The following is an 8027-nucleotide window of genomic DNA, read 5'->3' as shown; positions in this document are numbered from 1 at the left end:
CAGGGACACCATGGCAATGATGTGTATTTAGCCATGATGTGCGCAAGAGCCACTATCGAATCAGCATGGGCCAAGCACTTATGGCCCATGAATGTAGTACATCACACATCCATACATCACATGCAGAGAAGAATTGATTCAATCAATTAATATCTGTAAAGCCCATTTTAAAGCCCATAATATTAACCATTAATATTATCTAGGTATATGGGCCGAATTAGGGTTGAACAGTTCGGCCCATACAGCTTTATCTGCGAAGTGGGCTTTTAGCAGTTTTAACAATTTAAAACTGGGCCTTAACAGGTTGGGCCGAATTAAACATTCAATTAATTATCAATCCTTAGGTCCATTAGTGGGAGAATTAGGGCTGACATTCAGCCTTGATCGAACCCTAGATTCGGTCCAACCAGTTTGGACCAATCTGGTTCGAATGGGTCTAGGGTTTGATCTTTAATTAAAGATTTAATTCAAGAAATTAAATACTGATAAAAGAAAATCAAGAATCAGTCAGATAGGGCTGTTGGCACAAAGCATCCTGCAAAACAGAGGTTAGATCATTGTTTGCAGTTTCATAAACTGCAAATCGCAGAGCGATTTTCCCATCTACGAAATCTCCTTCCTTGCGCCGTCATCTTTGATCCAAAATAAAATTAAATAGAAAACCTAATTTCTATTAATATTACATCAGAACGAATGCCTATACATTCATTCTAAAAATAAACAAAATTATTTTACAGACCAAATGTAAAAAAATAATCAAGAAACTGCAAAATCGCAAGTTCCCTGCGCCAATCAAGATTTCGATCTCCATGTGTACGAACAACCCATAAATCAAGAAAATTATAAAGAACAATTCTAAATAATAATCAGGTTTATAAAATTTAATTTCAGATCAATCGCCCATCAACTGGAAACAAATTTTCCAGAAAAACCTTATATCTGCGGAAATCGGGTACGCCTTCTGCCCATTTGTGTAGGGTCAGATTTGATCCAATTCGGTTCAAGATTTGAACCTGGCTCTGATATCCCTGAAGGGATGAGATATTCATCGTATGGACGCCCAAATCTTGCGGAATAGAATGGGCGAATTTCAAAAAATTTATCTCCATCCTACTGAGAATCTTATTCCCTATTTTAGAAAAATCATATTTTTCAAGGATCAATCTTGAAGCAAGAGCCGAACTAGATCAGAACAAAAGTAGTCGGAGAGGGATATACATGATACGAAAAAATAGTATCTCCCAATGGAGGTGTTCACGCCCAAGGAAGGAACCAAAAACTGTTTCCACTGAAGATGGCGTAGTGTAGGATGGAGCAGAATCAGCAGCGCTCTTCACAAGAACCAGATCCTTCGCAAGAATCAGCTGGACGACACGTGAGCACTACTTCCATTCAGCCCTTTCACAAAGGACTGATATCAAGATCCAATCTTGATCACACCTACTGACAAGAGGAGATCAAACTGGCAGATATGGCGGTGGCAGGAAGGAGGCGGCAAGAGAGATTTAGCGCAGTGATGCTAAATTCTCTCTTCTGTGATTTCAGCTCTGAAGAGGATGTGAATATGAATATCTTCTAAAGGCTGCCACCCCCTCCTCCTTTTATAAGCTTAAAGGGATCAACTCCTAATCTCATTAGGAGTTGCTGATCCAAATCATATTTGGATCATAATTCCCTTCAAGTGATAATGGTAAACCCTTATCTTATCTGTAGATTAGATCACCCCCCTCATAATCTTATTAGGAGGTTTCCAGATCTGAATCACATTCATATCTAGACTCTCTGAGTGGATAGGGTTAAGGCCCAATCCTATCTACTAATCTAATATCAGAATTCACCCCTCATTTAATTGATCAAATCAGCCCAGTTCAAAATGGGCTTTAGGCCCAATAAGGTTATGTGCTCACTTAGCCTTCTAAACTGCTGCCCAATTAGGCCTCATTGTATGGCGTGGGACCCAAACATTGATCTACACATCAGCCACATGGGTTCAACCTAGCCTTTGTTACAAGGCCTGGCCGAATACATTGTTATGGACAGTGCACCCCCTGAAACCCATCATATGGGTTTTATGGGCCCAACACTTACCCTAAGTGGTCCCTGGGCCAAGCCACCTTGTAACACCTAGGGACTGTGGGCAGATGCAAGATTAGCCCATCAGGTATTACCCTCAATGGCCTTACACTTAACCTTTCTTCCCATAATGATCAAACACTGCCTGACAAGAGATGACCTCTCTCTCGGCTACAAGGAACAATGCTGCACTCTCTACTCACATGGATCCCAGGAATTAAGACCTTTTGCAAACGTTTGGAAACCATAATATATATACTTTTATATCTCATATAAAATATATTTTGCAAAACAAATCTCAACAATTGAAATCGGCTGCCGGTAGTCTTGGTTTCCATCAGAGAGAGTGCATCCCCGATCATTACCTTTGTCTGACAAAGGGGCTGATCCTGTCACTATGATCACCCACTCAGACGAATTCTCAGATTGTCCCAACATACCCAGGTTTTGACCCCCGCTAAGGATTTCACTGATTGGTATATCAAAGATAACCCAATTCGACACCTAGTGCAGTATCATAATCGAGTATAGGGGTCAGGTGTAACTTTCCAGTTTTGTCCATCAATCTCCAAGGTCCAGGGCAATACTGGAAATCTGGTCTGGTTAAAAGATTCAATTAATCCTATACTGCATGTGCCTTGGGTCTCACCCTGGCGGTTGAGACAGGCCACCCCAACATTTGGCAGCACACCAGTGTCAGCCTTGGCAGGATAAATCTCCCGACACTTATCCAACGGCTGTGAACATTCTGAACTAACACGAGTCTCATAAGTGTCCAGTTTAAGGGTATTACACAGAAACACACCACAAGAACATGAATCAAATATGTACTTTATTCATTTACAATAAACTCATAATGTACATCATTCTGATTGGAGGTAAGGGCATATAATTATCTAACAAGATATAGGAATCATCACTCATGCATAGATTGAATGTGCGCTTGAGAGAGGCTGTCAATAACATTGGGGTTTCACCGAACCAAGGCTGAATCCCAATCCAATCGAATGACCTAGAGAATTAATTGCTGAACCAAATCTGTTCACATATAGCTTGTCTTCTCAACTGCATGAAAGGTGTTTGATCCAATTTGCTAGAGATAGTTTGTTAGTTAGGAATTCAGTTTTGATTAGGTTAACATTTCGGTTAATCAGATAATAAATGGCTGATATATTACTAGTAGTTGCTGTATAAGTTCTCGTAGGAACGATACTCTATTCATCACTTTATTACTTGAGCGGCTAGTGCACTTAGTAGTGTAGCAAATACGCATCAGTAAGTTGAGAGAGAGAGAGAGGAAAGGGGTCAGGCACCCCTCTCTTTGGTCTATGTGAATGCCAAATCCCTTTATATTCTGAATTCAAATTTGAGCTGAGAATCTATACCCTCTAGCAACCGAGAAGAATATGAATAACACCACTCCTCTTCACTTTCAGACCAACTCCTTTTAGACGCAAGGGCCTGAGCAAAAGGATAGGAAACCCCACCCCTTTTCTATCAGAACCCTCACGTTTGGACTTGGTTAGCTGGCTGGACATGTTGAGGGAGCATGTCAATCCCTTAACATACTAGAAAGCACTAATATTCTTGCTATGAAAAATGCAATCGGATGATAAAGAACAAGAAAGAAAGCTAAATAAGAAACTGAACCAAAGCAAATATAAATGTCTGAGTGTGAGGTAAGATTGTTACCTCGATGTAGCCTTAGAATGTTGAATGTTGCTGGGTTGTTGAGAGTTAATTGCCTAAAATAAACTACATCGGACTACACATTCTTGGTTCATTCAGTGATGTAGGGAAGTCATTCAGAATATAGGAATGCTAAGTTGCTGTTGGCTGGGTTTAAATCCGTCGCTGCAACTTATTGTAGCGGCAAGAAAAGGAGGTTCAGTTTGTGACAGTGGCGAGAGAGAGAAGTGGAGGGGACTGCTGTCGCCTTCATTCGGGTGTCGCAAGGTTGGGGGGAGGTGAACAACAAATCTTCAATGGGAGAATGGAGGAGAGAAAAGGAATGTGAGGGAGGTAGTGAAGAATGCCACTGCTGCTAGGAGTTGTAGCGGTGGTTTGGATGGGATGACAATGGGGAGAAAAGGGGACGGCAACCGGTGGAACAAAGAAGAAGAAGAAGAAGAAGAAGAAGAAGAAGAAGAAGAAGAAGAAGAAGAGGGAGAGAAAGGTGGAGAGGGGAGGAGTTCGAAGGTTAGTTGTTTTTGCTGGTTCACCACCGTTCTGTCGAAAGGAAGGGGGAGGTCAATAGCCAATCTTCTGATTAGCTTGAATGAGGGATTTAGGTTAGTATTTATAATAGGGCTAGTGACAGTTTGGTAATTTTGAGGTTTCGAGGGGTATTTTGGTAATTTTGGAAAAATGAGTCAAATCGGGCTTAGGAGGGTTAAACCGGGTCCTCTGGTTCATTGGTGGGGATTTTTGGGCAAAAAATGGAGGGTTGAGATGGGTTTCACCGCGGAGTGGGGCCGTGTGTGTGTGTGCGGGCTAGTAAGATTGCCCAAAACAAAATCTTTTTAGATTAAAGGGTAAATGAGGGTATTTTGGCTTAAATTTCACAGGGTGGAGCTTTTGGACATTCTGAGTTGATTGGTGGGGTCAGATTGGGCCAAATGGTCCTGGATCAGGAAGATCCAAAAAGGGCTTGATTCGGTTAACTCGGGGTTTGAAACGGAATCTTTGTGTGATCGAGGGGTAAACAAGGTTTGTTTTGGGTGAAATTTCACAAGGGGTTTTTTGGATGTGTCCGGGATATGATGGTGATGTCTGATCGGTTGAGGGGGGTTAAGATCGTTGGAATTTAGGTCAACGGGATATTTTAGAACGAAATCTTTATTTGATGGACATACAAATGTGGGAATCTAGGGTTGAAACTTTATGGGTAGGTGTTTTGATGTGTTCAGAGTTTAATGGTGTGGTTTGATCGGTTCAGGTGTATCAAGATCAAGGGAATCTGGGTTCTGAGTGTTTAGGTTAATGAGATCGACTGAAATGGAATCTTTACTCGATGAAGCAGTAAACAGAGGAATCTTAAGCTGAAATTTTACAGGTAGGTGTTTTAGGAGGTCTTGGGTCTGGTGGTTGTATCTAATATAATGGTTGAGGTGTAAGTGAGGTCGACCGGGGTCATTGGATGGGCATCGGGCATGTTTGAAGGTGGATCTGAGGGTTTTGGGGCTGAAAGTTGGGTTTTTTTGGGTTTTGGAGTGTTTTGTAGAGGTCAGATGGGTTTGATCGGGTGTTCAAGGCAAATTGAAGGTTTTGGCGATGAATCGAACAAAAATCAAGTGTTAACAGCTACCCCTCTTTGTTGTGAGGTAGGAAACTACGAAACAACAAAGACCAAAAGAAGCACAAAGAGATTTTTGCGAAGCGCAGGTTTGGAAGAGGGTTGCTAATTCGAAGATTTTCGAAAGACTCACGGTAGCCCATCCCCTTCCATGCGACAAAGAGCTACGACAACCCCCAAGAGCTACGACAACCCCCAACAGGCGGTACCCGAATAGCGGTGGCAACCAACCTTTCTCCTGCCTCTCCTTTTCTCTCTGATTTCTCTACTCTCTTCTTCTTTTTTCCCTTTTCTCCTTCTTCTTCCCCTCTTCACCCCATTTTCTCTTTTCCTCCATTTCGTCATTGCCGCTGCAAATTGCAGGTCCATTTCGTCACTGCCGCTGCAAATTGCAGTGGCGGTAGACCTCCCATTATCTCTTTCTCTCTTGCCCTCTCCCTTGGTTCATCGCATGTCCATTGTTCATCGCCCACTCAATTTTCTTCACGAATAACAAGGAGTTGCAGTGATAGAACTCCTCTGCTATTCATTTCCAATCCATTCTATCTCTTGATAAAAACCACCGAACCTAACCAATCCTCGGATCCTTCTTCGGTATTCTTTGCTAGTCGAGCAGAGTACAATCGTAGCAACTCAGGCACCCCTTCTTGATTCTGAACCCGATCCAGGGCCACCTCTCACTGATCTCTCGACTGCAAGGACCCGACCACCATTGTCGTTCGATAAGTCAGCCCCAAACGAAGCAGAGTCAGCCGAATCTCCGTATTGCATTATTGACAGATTTGGAGCCAAAATCCCAACACAGTGAGAATTTTGATTGCTATTTATTTCATGTATTTATTTATTTTTGTTGTATTCATTTTGTTTTCTGGATTTATTTTCTCTTTTGCATTTGATTAATCGAGATCTGGGGGGAGGAGGCCGACGATGAGGCCAATGTGGAGTCGGTTTACTTGTGATCTTCGAAACCTGGATCAGCCATAGTCTCTTGTTCGCTGTTTTCTTTATTTGATAATACATTGATAACACGGATGTCTATTTGATTCTATCCTTTAGGATTCAAGGCTATGTTTATTAATAACATAAATAGATTTCCTCATATGTTGATCGTTATGCTTACCATATTCAAGACTGTAACTAGCATGCCGTTAATATTCAGGTATCCTTTGTCTCTTATAGATTAGATTGTTTCTATTTTCTTTTATGAAACTCTAATTTGAATTTCCTCTTCTCCCAACTATTCCATTGAGTCTGAAGGTGAGGGTTCTTAGAAAAGGGGCGAGGGAGTAATCTTTCACTCTTTTTCTCAGGCCCCTGCATCCAAAAGGCGGTTGGTCCGTGAGTATGGAAGGGAACATTTTTCGGGCTGATGGAAGTTTGTTATTTTCAGTTTGTTGTTTTCTCTATTACTGCTGTTTTTTTTAATCATCTATTTGCAATTATGCTTATTTTGGAGTCATCATGTGAGTCCCATCACCTCATTTTCATCTATTTGATGGGTGGCCACTCCATTTCCAGCCCAAGTGGCAAGTGAACCATTTTTCGATGCTGACAAAAATACTTGTATTTTTATTTTTCTTTATTTAAATTGGTATATTTTAATTTTATTTTAATGATTTGTTAATTTTAAAGAAAACAAATTGGATCGGATTAGATACAAATATCTGATTTCTCAATTGGATTCGAATTCAGGTCCATATTTATCAAATCTGATCGAATCAGGTACGCAATTATTGGATCAGATTTGGATATACCTTGATTCAAATCGGATCCATTTGCATCCCTACTTCCAAACATGGCCTTAGATATTATTGTTTATATGGTTATTGTTGCTAATATAAAGAAAACTATGAGTCTTAAGGCTGAGATAATGAAAAGACTTGAGGAGTTGTGATTTGACATTATAAATGGCCCTAGATTTGGAACAAAAGTACAAGATCTTTGTAATCAGGATAGGGCTTAGATAAGTTTCCTCCAAAACCCAAGTCCTTGGCTGTGGTTGGCTGCAATGCAATTTTATTGGCACTAGTACAATGCATGGGAGTGCAAATGAAAAAAAAAATGCAAAATTTGGTTTAACTTTGTTTTGGATTTTACATTATTCTACTTTAGGTCTTATTTTATTTATTTTTAATACAACCAACAAAAGTAAGGTAAATTTTGAAACAAAAATAAGTCAAAACTTGCACCCAAATCATTCGCACTACTATAATTTTTTTTTGATAAATGCAGAGGGGGCTACAAAGACCCCCTTCCATACGTGAGGATCAAAGTTAATTTTAATAACTCCGACCTCGGGGGGTTCCAACTAATAAAGTTATAATTCTTGGTAATTTTCTCTTCCGTGAGCTCAAAAATATTATTCTTAAATTTCAAATAGTAGCTAAGGACTCTATCAATAACTTTATTTTGGGGAGCCAAAATATTTTTAAACACCCTTAGGTTCCTATTTTTCCTAAGATGCCATAGTAGGAATACGAGCTTTTCCTGAACCCTTTCCTCCTCATTAGTAAGATTCTTAATGAGATCCACCCACCAATCTCTAAAGGCCACATCATGATTGTTCAAGTAAAAGGAACACAAAACTTGCATTTTTGGAGGGCACTTGAGGTTCCATACGATCTTGTTCCAATTAAAACCATTCACAGGATTTAATACA

At 40.4% G+C, this 8027-nt stretch overlaps 1 long non-coding RNA gene across 1 annotated transcript; it reads left to right on the top strand.

Annotated features, from left to right (window-relative positions):
- Window positions 1–5379: 5379 nt before the first annotated feature.
- LOC148789959 (uncharacterized) lies at window positions 5380–6973 on the top strand. Its single transcript, XR_016079826.1, has 2 exons — window positions 5380–6527; window positions 6679–6973. It is a non-coding gene; the product is annotated as an uncharacterized LOC148789959 (long non-coding RNA).
- Window positions 6974–8027: the final 1054 nt, after the last annotated feature.

The sequence above is a fragment of the Nelumbo nucifera genome, chromosome 8 (assembly GCF_055504915.1).
Source record: "Nelumbo nucifera cultivar China Antique chromosome 8, China Antique-T2T, whole genome shotgun sequence".
In the NCBI taxonomy this organism is placed as follows: Eukaryota; Viridiplantae; Streptophyta; class Magnoliopsida; order Proteales; family Nelumbonaceae; genus Nelumbo; species Nelumbo nucifera.
Note: the sequence above shows the minus strand (reverse complement) of the source record. Positions and strands in the feature narration are given on the sequence as shown.